This window comes from Bombus affinis, chromosome 16 (assembly GCF_024516045.1).
Source record: "Bombus affinis isolate iyBomAffi1 chromosome 16, iyBomAffi1.2, whole genome shotgun sequence".
Taxonomy (NCBI): Eukaryota; Metazoa; Arthropoda; class Insecta; order Hymenoptera; family Apidae; genus Bombus; species Bombus affinis.
Window position 1 is genome coordinate 4,632,162 of NC_066359.1, and position 17,354 is coordinate 4,649,515.

Sequence of the window (17,354 nt, forward strand, 5' to 3'; positions counted from 1 at the left end):
ATAAAGACAACGTAAATTTTAATCATGTATAATTAAAACAAATTTTGTATACATGGCGAAAAATTAAGTTATCTCCTATGAGAATGTGAGAAGAAAGATTTAAAATTTGAGACTCGGTCGGTAAGATGGCGACAGGATATTGGCATTTTCCAGCCGAAGAATTAACAAACGTTAGGCCACGGAAGTGCGAAACCCCGGTGTCGAGGAACTCTCTGCTCTGAAACGAGACACTTTAGAGAACATTGAGTGTACTCGAGGGATTATATCTCGGTGCATCCTTGTCCAAGATCGGAAAACTTTTCCTTAATACAGCCAGAAACTTCCGACCAATCTCCACAGAATTTATACAACTTTCCTACCGCCAAACAAACTACTCTATAAACCGTTATTTTTCCCCTTCTTCAAATTGACATCGAAATTTATTAGAAAATAAATGGAACAAGATTACAATTTATATTTCAATTTATGAGAAATAATTTGAAAATGTTTAAAAAATAATTAGAAATTGCATTACGTATTTGTATTTTTGTTTTTATTTGTGTTTTTTTTATTATCAATAGAGAATCACATGTATTTAATTATTCTTCATTACTTGCTATATTTTTTATTAGGAAACATATTTGTGTATAATTTGTTTGTTAATTTAATCAACGGCATGTGTTTGTTTATTGCACTATTAGTGAGTGATTTTTATTTATTTGTACTTCGTGCTTATCAATGATATCTGTATTTGCTGTATGATATTTGCTTCGAACAAATACAATACGAAATACAAATTTTAAATTTCGGTAACATAAAATCAACTGGGAAATATGAACGGAAATGAATTTTGAAATCTATCAACAATAATGAAGTAATAAATAACTCCTTAATTACAGGAAATCTCCCATAAACAGTTGCGTTCAAAGCAACAAAGAACGCCAATAAGCTGCACGTCTACAGCTAATATCCAATACAAACTGCCACAACATCTAACCTAACAACATAATTTCGATAAGAGATCGAAAAACCGATAACCTCGAGCTACTAGGTACACCGCTATAATAAAGTATGAACTAGTTTCTGGTCACCTGTCACGAACATTCAAACGTGCTTGCGGAATCGAATAAATCAAAATCATTTGCGAAACTCTGATTTGCACGTTAGAGTTTAGCTTGATCGATGGAAAATATCGAATCAAATTCCATCGAGGCGGGGAAAAAGGTGAAAAAAGAATTTCAAGAAATAATGGCTTATCAATGAACTCTATATACGTGTTGGTATTGCGACTTACCTTCGAAACCTAACCTGACACCGCCCAGTGTCACACCAAAGCTGCTTCGAATCCTTCGGGAACTATCCTGTTCCTGTGAACGCTGTGCCTACTGGGGATTCACATTCGTAAAACGTCGGGAAACTCGATGGGTTTCACGAGAGCCGCGAACCGCACGAAAAACCAGAAAAAACCACAACTTCGTCCCATTGTGAGACGACAACTGGCTTCGATGCGGGCTCCGTTCACTGGCGCGCAGTACTGTCGCTAGGCGCTTGGAGACCACTGCCCTCTGTGCACGAAAATCGTTCCATTTGAATTTAGAAATATAGCGTGTTTCGGTAATCGTGGTATAATCGGTAAGAGGGTGATTCTACGTGAACAGATAAGTTGAAAATATAGTATAACATTTTTCCATACGACGTTCCGTTTTCAAGAAAATCTAGTTTGAACATCTTTTAAATAAACGAAGTAGAAAAAGTAGAATGAAATTTTTTTTATACGGCACTTCGAATCATCTCCTTGCTGATTTTAGCACAATTATTAGAGCACCCCGTATATTGTTAATATTTACTAATTGAATGTAGTATAGATATTATAAGAAAGAATAGTATTTTTTATATTTCCAAACGTCTATTTTCTATATTTTATTATAATTTAGACATTTCTTGACAGCGTTATAATTGCTTTTGTAAGAACTTGACTCTTTTTAGCCATAAATTCTTTGAAATTTTGAAACATTCTTTTGTGAAAGCTGGACAATGTGTTCAATTTTTGATGAACGAATAAAATTGAAAATTTGATTTGTAATCCAATATTTCCTTTTTCATCGAAATATTTTTGTTAAAAGTGAAGCACTTTATAATTACATTAACTGCATTGTACACTGTTCTCCAGCAGTAGCATTTTATAAAATTTACAATAAATAATCCTTTTGGCAATTTCATCAAATTAAATAATTTGTTAAAAATATTTTTCTTCGTGGTATTATATACATTTTTAAATATAAAACTGTTGTAATAACACGTCTTTAAGTATCTCAAAGTTGACTGTGCAATGAATCCCTATAGGAGAGAACGGTCCTGGTATCACGCATGCGCAATGGATGTAATTCTAACTGGTGTAGATAAAGCGGGGGATATGTTTTACTCTTCGTCGAATTAATCATGAAAATTATGAATTGTTAATTGCAGCTTGACGAATGTCGCCTGCAGATCTTCTTTCGTTTCCAAGTAATTGTTTCGTATGTCTGTGTTAATAACTCGTTGCGAAGACGGAAAAATGAATGATCTCATCGACGACAGGAGAATTCAATTACGCGCTCTGAAAATTTGTATCGCTGCGTATTCAATTGAAAACTGATTAATCCAGATGAAAAAGTATTTCTGATTGTATCTCGCGAATATCTAGCATTGTACAATTCGATATGAGATTAATTAATCCAGATAAATTGCTCTTCTCGCATGGTGAGCAAAATGATTATTTTAGAAACGAGATTCATTCGCAAATTTTTAAGATTCTAACCTAACCTTCGCAAATTTGACATTGCAAATGGCACCCAGAGACGGGAACTGAAAAGAAGCAATTATTTAGTTTTAATAATCGTCATTTACAGATAGACGCATTTGGCGGGAAAAGCCATTATTTTTAAATTGTCCAGTTTACCATCGGATTTTCACGAATTTGAGATCTTAGACGTCACGAAGCAACGAGGATACAATTTCTCCCGACTCTCTGTCATTTTCAAGGAAAATAGTGAGACACGGGTTAGGGTGATTTTGGCACTGGCTTTAAAATTCTATTCGAGACTTAGACAAAGCGGAATTTGAAACAGTATTCCCACGGTGATCAAAGAGATGCAAGAATAATGTCGATTGTAAACTTCGCCAATTGCAGGGCTTCCCAAAGTTTCGCAGCACAGTCGTGAGAAAGGGTAATTTCGGTAACCAGATACTCACGTTTCAATGAAACCTGGCTGAATTATGAACAACTCACTGACGTATCCGTTTTAATTCCCTTACATTTCAAACTACTCCATCTCCAAATTTGAAACTCAAACCTAACCTCGCTCTTTCGTCAATCCTTATCGAGAAATCAAACTGTTTTTATTAAAACTCCCCACTGTAATTTAACTTGAACTTTCAATTTTCAAGGATATTGCACATATTTGGAAACTAAATCCTAATACGACTTGAATTTTCAGTTTCATGGAGTGTTGAGTATGTCCTGAACGATCGGCAAACGTTTTAAAGGACCCAGCATTAAAGGAATGCCAGAAAAACGAAATAGTACGTTTGTAGAAGTATAGTCTGTGATTAGGAGGGGCTTCCAAGCCGAGGAATGGAGAGAGAGAGAGAGAGAGAGAGAGTATGAAATTGGAGCGTAGCAATCAGAAATAAGATGTTCATTGAATTCGGCCAGTAAAGGGGAGAGAGTAAACCACGACAAGAAGCACAACACACATTGTGAACCAAACCCTGAGGGGAATCGATAAGAACTGGGTTAATACGAGCAGCCTAAAGCAGCAGACTTCTTTAACCTGGCTATTATATTTAGAATCGACCATATGGCCAAATGTGGTAAACAACCCCATGGGACATGCAGTTTAGTCCATTCCCTTTGAACAGAATCGCTTACGTCGCATTATTCAGCATTGTGGTTGCTCTTTCTGTGAATTTATGTGATTTTTAGAATTCTCCATCTAAGATCTGCCAAGTCCTTATTGGAATTCCTGCGAAATCGTAATCCATAAAGAAACCTGCAACCGATTTTCACTTTCATTTAAATTTCTCCCTCTACAACACCCAGACACCAGTACTCACATCATTCTCCAACCTAAACCACGTTTGTCGTCGTAGCTTTGCTAAAAACCGCAATGCCCGAGCAAATCCAAAGCGTAAGTCCTTGGTTCCATAGATCTGTATCCCACTCCAACGCAGGAAATAATTGTTTCCACTTAGTTAATAGGCGTCAGTTCAGCGGCCGTACCAAGACGGACGGGTTAATCTTCAGTCGGGGGTTGTGTGTCTCCGGCTCAGGGCTGTAGGCGTGGGACGCACGTCGAGCCCTGCGCACAGTACGCGTACTGAAAGCCGCGCGGAAGCCGCGCCGGAAGGTTTAGTCTGCGCGCGACACTTGTCCGAGACGCGTCGCGCTCCTCTTCTCCAGAAAGTGTATCCTCGCAACGATTTCTTCATAGAACCACGAGGAATATTTCAATCGAACTCTCAACAAACCTTTCTTCGTCGATCGATCATGGCTTCACACCTACACCACAGAACACCGTGCGATAATCCTATGGTGATCCTCTGATTCTAGGGTTGCTGGCATTTTTGAAACTTTCTAGACCGTTTCAGTGAGGAACAGAGATTTCTGTAGAGATACGGAAATAAGTCGGAGAATTGAGTTTTATTTTTCTAGTTACCTGCTGAATTTTTGCAACTTGCTGTCATCCAAAAAATCCAAAATGCAGGAAGTGAATAATTTCGTAATGATTCGCTGAATTCCAAGAGATCCCGAGCTTCTTGCGATGCTGACAGGGGTCTGACTGTCTGGGGAAACAAAATTTGAGACTTCTCAAATTTTCTGCAAATCCTTCGATCATGAATGATCCAGCCGATTCATCAAGGAAGATTCCCAGCGAAGCGTAGGCTTCTGTGAAGAAGAAGATCTGTCAAAGTATCTCTCTTCGATAGTCTTAAGATATATTCAACAAACTGTTACCTGCCGATTATTAGCCGCGAAAAATTGTTGTTGGACGAGAAGATTCGTTAAAACATCGAGTTTGAAGGGTTTAAGAGGAGTCAGACAGTAGCAGATGAGGCCAAGTCCAGGCAAATCTGTTACCAGGCTGAACATTGAGCGTCGAGGGGCCTTGGCTCGTTTAAGCTGTAATTGCCAAGCTGCTGTGTGCAATTGGACCGTTTGTTCCTGTCGTGTGTCCGTGATTGATCTACATTCCTCGTCCAGATCATCGCTTTCTTCTCTGCGGGCCAGCATTCCTCGCAGTTTTGGCATCCCATTTCGCCAAATGTACATTTGCGCCGAATTTTAACACGATCCTTCGTACCAAGCTCTGCAGAGACTCTTCAAAGGCTCTTCAAGAGAAACTAAAATCAAAAGAAAACGCCTCGAAAGACCTCAAAAGACCAAAGATTTTTTAGTTTCTGATCGGCTAGAGCTATCGATCCTTTGAGTGACCAGGTGTGGAGGTGGGAATTACGAGGAGGATCTCGTGTGAAATCTCGGAAAGGGACTGGAGTTTGAGTTTGGGAAACGGAGCAAGCAGTCGGTGAGGTTTCGCAAGGATCTGGCAAGAAGGGATAGTGATGAAGCTGGAAAAGAGCGTGGCAGATCGGATGGATCTTCGTGGAAGATTGATCAGTCAGTCCGATAAAACAGAGGGAAAATCGTTGTGAAAGGGGCCCAAGAGTGCCGGGAATCAAAAACCTGTCAAGATCGAGCATCGAGCGAAGGTAAGAATGCTCGAGTTTTATCGTCGATTAGCGTGACGATTCGTTGATCGTTCCTCGCGAGCACGCACTCGTTCTGATCGATGATAATGAGCGCCGCTGACCTGTCAGCTATGTCCATCTGTTTGGTCATAAAAATCGCAGTTAAAAATTCATCGACAAGAATTTACTTCAGTCGGGCCATTTTCGATCCTTCGTGACCCAATCGCGTTTGACGTTCGTCTTGTTTCAGCCTTTTTACTTTTAGACAGTTTACAAATGAATATTTTTAAACCTTTGTATTAGAGCCTAATGCAATAGCCAGTCGCTAACAAATTTCGTTTCTATTCGATTGGAGATGGAACAAAATCCCTAGGAAATGTTAATGTGATTGGTAAAAGCAAGATACACTGCTGCGCAGGTACAATTTGTTTCTTCTTATCGTTCGCACGTTTACGTGGAACGATCTAAATATTGCAATTTCACTCGTTGGTAAATAAATACGATATTACAGAAAAATGTAACAATTTCAAACGAAAATATCTGTTTTATCGGGTGGACACTTTTTGTGAGGTTACAATCAACTTATTTGCAAATATCGATTTTAGACTTTCTTTCGTCCATCATCGCAAATTCGTTTAACTTGGCCCGTATAGGAAGAACTCGCACGAAACGAAGTTACTCATCGAAACGGTCTCGGTTATTCAACCGAATCATCGAAATTACGCGAAGAAGAAGCGAGTTTTCTTAAAATGTGGAATACAGTCCGGAGCATGTTCAGTCGTTTCATCCGGCTCTCTAATACTTCAGCCGGTGCTCTAACCCCGCCACGATTATGTCATCATTTCAGTTTGCCTCGTCAAAGTTACATAGACCTAGACATGGTTGCAGGGGGAAACCCGGTTTTCGCTGCAATTGGCAGTCGGCTATTCGCGTCTGCGATCATAATGGCCCGAATAAGCAGCGGTAGAATGCGTATGCCTTCGTTCTATTATTGGCTTATGATCGACAACCATAATAACGTCCCTTTCACTACCCTAATTGGTTGATGTTCGTTAAATCCGAGACTCTGTCGTCAACCGTAAAGACAGGCTGATCTGAAGCAAACAAGAAACACCGAACATCACAAGGATCATTCTTCGAAAGTGTTGGCATCACTCACCTATCGTTGACAAGGAATATATTTTAATTAGAAAATTATTATTATTCTGTCCATGATAATAATCACAGCTACGTATAATCATAGAAAACGTGATTTCGGGTTTAACTCTTGCGACCATTTAGAAGGTAAAATTATTTATTTGCAGAGGGTTCGGCGCAAAATTGGCAATTAGTAAAAAAAAAAAAAAAGAGTAAAACTGGGGATAAAATTCACCTGCCCGAAAAATATGTCGAACAGGTTCAAACGGATCATTTTCGATTTCACATTTTACGTTATGTAGCCTGTTGTCAGCGACATGCCGGGTATATTTTTTCTTCTTTCTTTTTCCTATATTTTTCCAGTTTTCGATAACGATGATGGCCGCAACGATCGATCCGGTTAGAGGTAATCTCCGCAGCCTGCGATTCTTTTATGGCCTCAGATAATATCTGCAAGTGAATCCGAAGGAATATTAAATTTTCGTTGAAAAGATCGTATTGAACGATGTGAGTTAGACAAATTCTCGAGGACAACCGCAACGATCGCATCATTCAACTGGCATCGACGCGTAAAATTACGCGAAGGAAATTCAGAAACGCGCATCGATGTTTCGTTTCGTTCCGTGGAAACATTTTCGTGTCTCTAAGCGTTTTAAAGATGAAGCTCACACTCGGCTGCATAGAGCGTCCGTTAGGCGAAATATGTATACGATATGCATAGCATATGCAAGATACAGGAGATATGCATAATGCAAAACGCATGGAATTGTGTTTAAAAGAAACGAAGAGCTCAGAATCTACGTCTCGGTTTCATCAGAGGGATACATTTTAACGATGAAAAGCGAACGAATTATACGTTTGATCGGTAGGATACACCGACAGAAACGATTCAGTAGAGGATCCTTGTGATTGCTATAAGCAATACATTCAGGTTTCTCTAACTATTATATACATCTAACTATATGTCATTTAATTTTGATAGTTTTGCTATTAAAACAATTCATATGAACAACTTTAACTGCAATGATAAACAAAATAATTTATGTGAACTTTAACTTAAAAAAGAATGTAATATAACTGTAAGAAATAATTTAATGTTATTAAAGAAGAAAACCAGATATTGAAATATCATTTGAAAATTAGCTTCTTACGGTTGTATTACTTTCTTCTTTGAGTCGAAGTTCATATGAATTTTTTACTATCAAAACAATTCATATGAACAATTTTAACCGTAATGATAAAGAAAACAATTTATGTGAACTTTAACTTAAAAAAGAACGTAATACAACCGTAAGAAATAATTTAATGTTATTAAAGAAGAAAACCAGATATTGAGATATCATTTGAAAATTAGCTTCTTACGGTTGTATTACTTTCTTCTTTGAGTCGAAGTTCATATGAATTTTTTACTATCAAAACAATTCATATGAACAATTTTAACCGCAATGATAAACAAAATAATTTATGTGAACTTTAACTTAAAAAAGAATGTAATACAATTGTAAGAAATAATTTAATATTATTAAAGAAGAAAACCAGATACTGGAATATCATTTAAAAATTAGCTCCTTACGATTGTATTACTTTCTTCTTTGAGTTGAAGTTCATATGAATTTTTTACTATCAAAACAATTCATATGAACAATTTTAACTGCAATGATAAAGAAAACAATTTATGTGAACTTTAACTTAAAAAAGAACGTAATACAACCGTAAGAAATAATTTAATGTTATTAAAGAAGAAAACCAGATATTGAGATATCATTTGAAAATTAGCTTCTTACGGTTGTATTACTTTCTTCTTTGAGTCGAAGTTCATATGAATTTTTTACTATCAAAACAATTCATATGAACAATTTTAACCGCAATGATAAACAAAATAATTTATGTGAACTTTAACTTAAAAAAGAACGTAATACAACCGTAAGAAATAATTTAATGTTATTAAAGAAGAAAACCAGATATTGAGATATCATTTGAAAATTAGCTTCTTACGGTTGTATTACTTTCTTCTTTGAGTCGAAGTTCATATGAATTTTTTACTATCAAAACAATTCATATGAACAATTTTAACCGCAATGATAAACAAAATAATTTATGTGAACTTTAACTTAAAAAAGAATGTAATATAACTGTAAGAAATAATTTAATGTTATTAAAGAAGAAAACCAGATATTGAGATATCATTTGAAAATTAGCTTCTCACGGTTGTATTACTTTCTTCTTTGAGTCGAAGTTCATATGAATTTTTTACTATCAAAACAATTCATATGAACAATTTTAACCGCAATGATAAAGAAAACAATTTATGTGAACTTTAACTTAAAAAAGAATGTAATACAACCGTAAGAAATAATTTAATGTTATTAAAGAAGAAAACCAGATATTGAGATATCATTTGAAAATTAGCTTCTTACGGTTGTATTACTTTCTTCTTTGAGTTAAAGTTCATATAAATTGCTTTTTTGTATTTTAGTTTTCATGCTACAATTAACATTGTATTGTCTTATTATAATATTTCTATTCTATGATTATAGATTATATTATATTTGTTATATTTAAACGAGGATCCTGCCAACTTATAGTAGCGTATTGCCGTAGGTATGCAGTATTGTTCGGTGTAATGCTATTCATGCACCTGCCAGTCATTAATGCCGCCCCCCTTGATCCGGGTTTAATATTTAAGCCCGAAACCGAAACCTTTGTCGACCGTTTCCGGTTCGCGTGATTAGCATAATGTTGACCGCCCACGCAGAACTGCAGCTTCCTCTGCTCATCGAAATCTGTTTTCAAGAGTTTTCCACGTTATACGCTGAAGCGAATTCACTTTTACGCTTTCTTACCTTTGCGAATAAATCACCGGGCAAAGATTCTCGTCCCATTAAAATTATAGGGGATTTTTTAATAATTTCGTTATTACTAATCGTAACTAGACTTCGGATATTCATGCAAATTTATAGCTTTACGAATTTAATCGAGGAAATAGAATTCTGTACATGAAATTGTTTAACCTGCTGGATATTGTGCCATGCATTTACCATATATCGTACTTTACATATTTCGTATATCTTTGCGTATTACGTGCATTCGCGTGCCTAGGCATTTTGGTATTTTTAAATTGGCCATAAATGCGTGAACATCTACAGTGTTTTTCTAGAAACAAAACTAAATTTTTACAGGGTGCATTCAAGTTATAGGGAATTTTCTAGTAATTTTGTCATTAAACAAAATTGGACTGCTGATATTCATGCAAATTTATATATCTATGAATTTAATCGAGAAAATAGAATTCTGTACATGAAATTGTTTAACCTGCTGGATATTGTGCCATGCATTTACCATATATCGTACTTTACGTATTTCGTATATCTTTGCGTATTACGTGCATTCGCGTGCCTAGGCATTTTGGTATTTTTAAATTGGCCATAAATGCGTGAACATCTACAGTGTTTTTCTAGAAACAAAACTAAATTTTTGCAGGGTGCATTCAAGTTATAGGGAATTTTCTAGTAATTTTGTCATCAAACAAAATTGGACCGCTGATATTCATGCAAATTTATATATCTATGAATTTAATCGAGGAAATAGAATTCTGTATATGAAATTGTTTAATCTGCTGGATATTGTGCCATGCATTTACCATATATCGTACTTTACATATTTCGTATATTTTTGCGTATTACATGTATTCGCGTGCCTAGGCATTTTGGTATTTTTAAATTGGCCATAAATGCGTAAACATCTACAGTGTTTTTCTAGAAACAAATCTAAATTTTTGCAGGGTGCATTCAAGTTATAGGGAATTTTCTAGTAATTTTGTCATTAAACAAAATTGGACCGCTGATATTCATGCAAATTTATATATCTATGAATTTAATCGAGGAAATAGAATTCTGTACATGAAATTGTTTAATCTACTGAATATTATACTAAATATCATTCTTTAGATATTTGATATATCTTCACATATTATGTGCATTCTACGTCTTTATACCTTTAAATTGTCTATAAATACCTAAACTAATTATAACAAATACATAATCTAAAAATTGTCTGAAAATGCACAAACAATCCGCAGTGCAATCATAATGTACAGAGAATTAGATTATTCCGTGGAAACTTCGAGATTGAATTTTAAGACGCTGATATTTAGATAACCGAGTTATCCAGGTCTGCGTGTGACCATAAAGAAAGCAGGAAAAGGATTAGCGTCAGACGAGTTGATTTTTACGATCGTGAAAGGGATGATATCGATGTACGAGTCGTTATTCCCTTCGACACGTTGGTTTTCTCAAATCTCATCCGGATTCTTCGAGGATCAGCAGTTACCCAAGAGCTCAGCAAGCTGTCCTATTCCCTCGAATAAACGTCGTTCACTGAATTTCGATCGACTGCGAATGAAATTATAATAACTCGTAAAATTGTAAACTCTCGGGTTATATGTATCAGGGGGAAGCAGCAGCAAAAGTAATTTCTAGAAGATAGAATTATAAAATTTGATTTTTCTAAATTTCCCGAAGTTTCGTAACTTTCTCTTAATTTTTGTTTCTACATCGGAAAACTTCTTTTTCCAAATTTTCCCTACATTGGACAAATACCCCTTTGCAGTTTTATACTTGGGAAATTTTCTTTTCAATTTCCCTGTATTCCGAAAATTTTCCTTCGGAATTTCCGCTATATTTGGAGAAAACAACGGCGAGAGCACCATTCTAGAAAATTTCCACACAAACAATGACAAAATTCTACTAACTGAAAGTACCGAAATAAATTTCCTAGATATATTTGAGGAAATCAGTGTTAAAGCTACTTCGAAGAATCTGTCGTAAGAACAGTGATAAATTCCGAAGAAGTTTGTACAGAGTAGCAAACAATTTAATGGACCGCCTATAAACTTCCCGCATACTTCTACGGCACGACAATTTCCATAGACTTATCAAACTTTTACTAAGATTTCACCGAGGAGAGCGTGTTTTTCAAAGTTACGTAAATATTACTAGACGATTGATCGAGACGTCGCGTGACGGTAATTTAGAAGCAGATCGGATCGGCAGTGAGTGAAGAGAACGTTTCTTGTGTCTCGGCCAGTGGAATAGGGCGGCCTTTAATCAGACGACGCGACGCTTCCTCCGCGACCATGAAGGTACCTGCGCTGGTTGTCGTTCGATCTTAATTGGCACTGGTTACGTGAACATGAATAAATAAACACGTGCTACCTGATTCCTCCTATTCTCCGCTTTTCATCACCGTCGTCCGCTCTTATCGTAAAAATAACTGAAACGCAACCTTCGACAAGATATACCGATAATATAGATTTTCGTCGTATCTCGAACTACTTCAAACCTAATCCATAGCTAATTTAAGCTTTGCAATGTCAAACGTTTTTTAAAAATATACCAATCAGAATTCAATTTCCAGATTTCTCGTTTCGCGAATTAAGTCAAACCAGGTCTGAGTCGAGCTGACTTTAATTTCCGTAATTTCTTCTTTTGAGATGGTGATGATGGATGGCTGTACTAATTGAAATGTGATTACTCTTTTCTCGTGTCTCAAGCTAGCTGAAACCTAATTTAGTGTAATTACATAGATTTTAGTAAAAAGATAATTGTTGCTTTGATTATTCATTTGTTAGGCGAGAGAAATGACATTTGTAGGGACATTTGCTAGTTACCATTCTCAACTAGGGGTCTCCAGGGAAATCACTAACTGTACAGCTAGCATACCCAATTTTGAGGATCGTTATTTGCTATGTTGAATAGCCAGTTACACGAGAATTTCGGCCGCCCATTTTCAGTGCTGTCAATTAATCGTACCCTTTGTGAGCCAGTGCAGGTTTGATCGATTCTACCTGCTGCTTTTCCACCGTTTCCCAATCTACTCTGCAATTAGGCTCGTTGTAACCAAACATAACAACGAGGAAATTAAACTTGTTCATTTTTAGGGGAAGGACCTAGGGACTTTTTTGAAATCTAAGACGAGGAATATGCGGTGAACGACTTTTGAGTCGAGCAATTATTTTTCTTACGTCTCGAACGATAGATATCGAACAATAATCGAAGATATTTAACCACTTCGTTTGGCCCTTAACAATCTCTTTTATAATCAAATCTCGTGTTTCGGACGCAGAGTCGCGTGTAATTGGAGGGCAGCAATCAAACGAGTGTACCGATTCGTGCAACACGAGCAGAATATTTTTATCCTTATCCTACGGGCATACAGAGAAATTCGTTGAGGAAATAGTGACACAGAAAAATAATGAATAATCTGTAACGAAACATCGAAACGCTTCGATAGGCGATGACAATGAAAACAATGAACCCTGTGCAAACAACTGCACTAATAACGTGATTATGCGAAACGTTAAAGTAACGTAGCTTTAACGTCCAAACTACATCGTTCCGATCATAGTGAGTGAAATTTTGAAAAGATCCCTGCAAAGTTCCAGAAATTAAAATTTTCTAAACAATGACCAACATTCGAGCAATCAAAAACTCGTGAGGGGACTAGTAACATTTTTTAAAAAATTCCTCATCTTTCCAAAAATTCTCAAACCAAATTCTCAATGATCAAAATCCTGAAACTCGATATTAAAAGGTCAAGAAGAATAGAAAATCGCGTCGTCTTGGATTAACGAAGACGAGGATTGAAGCGTTCGGAGGAAATTGTGGTTTCTAGTAAAATTTGCCAACCCAGACATTGGGTTGCCAGGAAAATGATCGAACTAGGGACTTCGTTATACTCTATCGATTATCGTTAACCACTAGCTGAGATTTTCGTGGCGTCATTACCGACCAAAACCGCAATACCTCTGAATTCAGTGTACATACTGACGGGGGCCCAGGATAATTGCAGGCGTGATGACATTCGATTTGTTGCCCTACAGCAACCGGAAGTCGAGTTGCCCTTTCGACTAATTGCCATGGATTCTCTGTGATTGGAACTATGACAACGATGTATTACTACGTACATGTTGCTAAGGAATATCAATTCACGCAGGTGTATCGATCTGTTCTAATCAATTATCGATGTATTATTAGCTGTATGCAAAAGTTCTAGTACTCTTTTCAAGCGTTCGCGTATAGTTACTTTTAATCGATCTAATTTCCCGTCCTTTTCGTGCAATTGTTTAGTTGGTATTGATCTATCTGAAACGCCAACTTCATGATCGATTAGTGACGATCACCATAACCTCAAAAAACAGCAGCGAGCACGATAACAACGCTAGGAATCTACTTACGTAAAAACAAGTATGCATTTCCATTTAAAAAAATAATGCAATTGTTTATTGCACTGCAGCACTGCAGTAAAAAGAAATTAAAAAAAGAACATGGTCCTACGGATGTATATTTTTCAATCATTCATCTTACCCCTTTGGCATTTTTCTATAACTATATATTGGTAACGTATATCATGGAATAGCTGCGTGGGCTACCCTGTATATTATCAATAAAGGTTTTCAAACGAAAAGATTAATATGCATCGCGAATACAGTATTTCCAATATTTATTGACGAACTGCACTTTTGTTGAGAATCTCGAAATATTGGCGATATTATTTATTGCCCGAGGGCAACCTTGAAAAAGTTAAAAAGTGAATTTTTTCCTGTAACAACGTGTACAGAGTTTCAGAGTGCAATTTGAAATCTTAATAAAACTATTCAAGTTTTCCCTTGTTTTTCTTCTTCCAGGATGATGGCACCGCGATAACGAGATACCTGGAACTCGATTTTGCGTCGTTTGCGATAATTAGCCCAATTTCCTACAATTTTTTCATTGATCCCTGACGAGGTAATGGGAATTGTATGGTATGCTAGTCCCTGTCCTCTTTATTATGTAATTGTGTGTCAACGATGGATGCTGTTCTGATTGCTTGATCGCATGGGCATGGGACACACTTGTTGAACACACGTTCGATACTTATCCCATAAGCCGCTTGATTCAATTTTCAACCATTTCCTTCTTACTACCGTGCCCGACATTAAACACACATATAATTATTATACTAAACGTTCTAAAATTCTTATCATTATATTATTAGACGATTGATCTTTATCGGATGGAAAACAAATTTCTAAGAGTCTCTTTAATAAATATTTTTATCTTTGCAGATGTATCATTATTCATAGTCGTAATTCAACATGTAAATGTAATTCAACAGAAATGACAAAAACGTGGTACTATATGTTTTTGGTACGTTTACCACGCTACTCCTATTTCAGTGAACGATTGGAACTTTCTAAAGGTAATCTCATGAATAAGTTTTCTATTCTATCTTCTTCCTAAATAATTAAATAATGCGAGAATTTAAAAGGGATAGCTCCTATGTGGAAATGTTTCGGCAGTATAAAATGTGGCTAGTAAATTTTTTCCTCCGAGTTTCTTGGGTTATTGTGCAACGTCGAGGCGACACGAAGGACAAATTGGAATCTTTGAATGGCCCTCGAGAACACTCGACAGCGGCTCGCCTTTGCCACTCGATATCGAAAATCCTTTTTTCTCTATTCTACTCTACCAATCGAGCCTCAAGTCCGCAGACAATTCTTCCGTTCGTCCACGGCTGTTCGCTGTTCTCTAAAACGTTTCCTCGCTATTACATCTCCCTTTTCATGGATTATTTCACGAAATAAGTAGAAGACAAATTGTTTCCAACGCTCATACATCCGGTTTGCAAGATGACCTTAAGATACTTGTTTACGAGAAAACAAATCACTGTTCCAAATATCCCAGTGCTTTTACTCTTAAATTCTTCAATTTTCGATAGACGCAATATGTAGGCAAAAAGCGAGGTTAAGTATGTTTTAAGTATATTAAAAGAATAACAAAGTTAGAAGAAAGCTGCCTACTTATTTCGTTGTTTGAGGAAGCTTTGAAACTATCTGTTCTTTAGTTCTGTATTATTTTAATTAGTTTAATGGCACGCAGACTCGAAAAACGAGGTTAGGTTACTTAACCTTTAAAAATATGGTGGTTATGCTGAAAGTTTCAGATTGCAATTTTCATGCTCGTACTATTCGAACCAGTTATGACTTGAAATACATGTAAGATGGATTTAAAATTTAGACATCGTGCGCTATCTAAGTTTCAATTCCAAATTTCTGAGATACGATAGAATCTAGATTTGTTTTAGGAAATAAAAATTCTAAATTGATCGACCCCCCTATTCTCACAAACTATAGCTATAACTATACTGGATTACAATTATGCGATATTAAATTTTACTTGCACAACATTGCAACTGAAAAATCGATGATTCATAATTAACTCCGTTAAAACGCGAGAACTGGAAAATGAGTTATCGTCAAAGATAATACGAGAACCATTTTCCAGACGAAGCTAATGTCTATACGCTGTAGTGCGGGTGACTGATGGACGAAAATCGATCCAAGACACGCGGCGTGCGTTAATTTTTAACGCGACTTCGTTTCCTCGTGCATAGCGCCATTTGAAAACGGATGTCGAGTCGTTTCTTTATTTTAGAAGGCAGAGATTAATGCAAGACGCAGAAAATATCAGCCAAGTATTAAGGTATTTGTAGCGCGACGATATTCCTTAAAAGTAAAGCCACATTTGTACTTCTCCAAATTTCCTCCAAAGTGTCGCAGTGTAAAGTCGGCTGAAGTCTCACTGTCCATGTGGCAACGTCGCGTCGTTTCCTAAAGGCGCAAGCGCGGCCCATTAAGCCAGTTACACACTTTTCGGTAAGTCTGTCAGTTACAAACTTACTAAACGGTTCCTACCTGTGATGGTGTGAACCTGTTACATGTGCCTACTTATTCCTATGGTACTTTAGCAAGCGTAGCTCTACCTACGTGTGTTATACGACCATACGTTGAATGGTGTGTATGAATGAATGTTACTTATTTTCTTTACTGTACTTGTTCTATCCACAGAAGTGCCAAACTCTTTTAATTTGATTACTAACATTGAATACGACGTTTCTTTCTCTACACGATGGTAATCTTTGGATTTCAAGTTCCATAAGCACGGTTCGCTTCTGTAAATTTCTAATAATTCTTCCAAAATGCATAGCAACGGAAACGGCTCGTTGCTGTTTCACGAACAGGTGCACTTTTTAATAATCATTACACGCACGCATACTCGCTGTTAGCATCGACACATCTGATACGCGTGTATTAAACGACGCTTCGTGGACAATGGGCTTAAAACACACCGAGACTCGAGAGTCATATTCCAGATGAAACCAAACCAAATGAAAATCTGTTGACCGTAACGTCGGTTTGCTAGCGGTCGAGACTGCGGTCAACAGTTGAAAAGGAACACGGAGGACGAGCGTTTAATTGAATTTGTAGGAACCTGCAGCAAACTATATGATTTCGGTTGCAAAATATATCACAGACCCACCTGACAAAATGAAATTGCGAATCGAAATAAGAAAAAAATGGCCTGCAAACTTCTATGGTCACACAATTAGCGCAATTACTCCCATTTATCACCTTCACGTTACTACGTTACTGTTGCAAACATATCGCATTAGATATCTTATGCATCCTCATC

General features: G+C 36.6%; 1 protein-coding gene and 2 long non-coding RNA genes across 6 annotated transcripts in view; 1 reads left to right on the forward strand and 2 right to left on the reverse strand.

Moving 5' to 3' along the window:
• Positions 1–1,267: 1,267 nt before the first annotated feature.
• Positions 1,268–4,230, reverse strand: LOC126925833 (uncharacterized). The gene is made up of 3 exons (XR_007714129.1): positions 4,075–4,230; positions 3,890–4,010; positions 1,268–1,544 (listed from the first exon to the last, which is right to left on the reverse strand). It is a non-coding gene; the product is annotated as an uncharacterized LOC126925833 (long non-coding RNA).
• A 258-nt stretch (positions 4,231–4,488) lies between these two features.
• Positions 4,489–5,119, reverse strand: LOC126925838 (uncharacterized). Its single transcript, XR_007714135.1, has 3 exons — positions 4,976–5,119; positions 4,677–4,906; positions 4,489–4,624 (listed from the first exon to the last, which is right to left on the reverse strand). It is a non-coding gene; the product is annotated as an uncharacterized LOC126925838 (long non-coding RNA).
• The window catches only part of LOC126925730 (adenylate cyclase type 6), a 98,426-nt gene continuing 85,689 nt past the window's right edge, over positions 4,618–17,354 (forward strand). For 2 of the 4 annotated variants that reach the window (XM_050741608.1, XM_050741612.1), the window contains exon 1: positions 4,618–5,727. The gene's annotated coding sequence lies outside the window, so the exon portion shown is untranslated. Of the gene's footprint in view, positions 5,728–13,995; positions 14,088–14,527; positions 14,628–17,354 lie in introns of those variants that run through there. The other 2 variants (XM_050741610.1, XM_050741609.1) reach the window with 2 other exon arrangements.